This window comes from Otolemur garnettii, unplaced genomic scaffold, assembly GCF_000181295.1.
Source record: "Otolemur garnettii isolate 467f Iridium unplaced genomic scaffold, OtoGar3 scaffold00214, whole genome shotgun sequence".
NCBI lineage: Eukaryota > Metazoa > Chordata > Mammalia > Primates > Galagidae > Otolemur > Otolemur garnettii.
The window spans coordinates 22,323-23,451 of record NW_003852609.1 but is presented as its reverse complement, the minus strand read 5'-3'; the positions used below and the strand labels follow the sequence as shown (position 1 = coordinate 23,451).

Below are 1,129 nucleotides of genomic sequence, written 5' to 3'. Positions count from 1 at the left end.
ATTTGTTTCTTATTTTTCATTCTTAAATATTAAATTTTCATAAGTTTTCTAATTTTTAGTTTTTCTCTTTTCTTAGAAGTAATGTTACTTGGATATTGGACCTTATAAATTGATATCTGATATCTTATTTTTGTATTTCTTATTCCATTTTGAAGTGTGTCCCTTTTCTAAGATTTCTTTTTTAAACTTTTGATGTATCAAGAATTTTTTGTGTGTTTTTTTCCTTTTTCAAGCATGCTGTTCTTGTTATATGAATATAGTGTTCCCTTATCAGTCTTATATTTATAGGTTAAAAAATAATATTTTGTGTTTGGTTTTTGTTTTATGTTGGAAACATTTTTTAAAATCTGTTTAAACAATGATAACATTTATGATTATTATATGGTCATCACTCTGCTGTGAACTTTGTATAATCACAAATTCTTATAGCCATTTTATAAGATAGTTATTTCTCCTACTGTATTACTTTACTACGGCTAATGTAACCAATTACCACTAACCTGGTGACTTTAAACAAGAGAAGTGTGTGTTGTCACAGTTTTGGAGGTCAGAGTTCCAAAGTTTGTATCACTGGGTTAAAATCAAGGTGTCAACGTGGCTGAACATTTTAAGGAGGTTCTAAGAGAGGAATCCCTTCTTGGAAATGGTTTTTTTTTGTTGTTGTTGTTAAATAATTGACTTTGAGTAGATTATTCCACACATCTCTTGCTGAGAATGTTGGGATGCGAGTCTTTAATAATCCTGGCTATAGCATTTCGTCTATAAATTTGGGGAGGTTATACTGTTGAATATATAGAATGTTGTGGAATCACTTTATTCCCAACATAGACCTTACCTCTGCTTCCAGGCAGAGCTTGGGCACCCTATCTTCGAATCTGATGGGTCTAATTTCTCCAAAGTAAAGGATCTAACTTTCACACAGGTGAAGAGAACTTGTTGCTTAGCTGCTTAGCACAGTAAAGAAAGCACAGAGGGTGCCAAAAAATCTATATACTTTTTTTAAGAAAGGAAAAAACTGTGTTAAAATTATAATATTCACTATATATCAATAGCATTTATTATCTTGTGTGTTGTATCTTGTATCCCTTATAATTGCAGAAGTCAAGGGTGAGTTGAGTATTACAATTTT

General features: G+C 30.7%; 1 protein-coding gene across 1 annotated transcript in view; it reads left to right on the top strand.

Moving 5' to 3' along the window:
• The window catches only part of ARAP2 (ArfGAP with RhoGAP domain, ankyrin repeat and PH domain 2), a gene marked incomplete at its 3' end in the record, with an annotated part of 118,650 nt that overhangs the window by 98,923 nt on the left and 18,598 nt on the right, over positions 1-1,129 (top strand).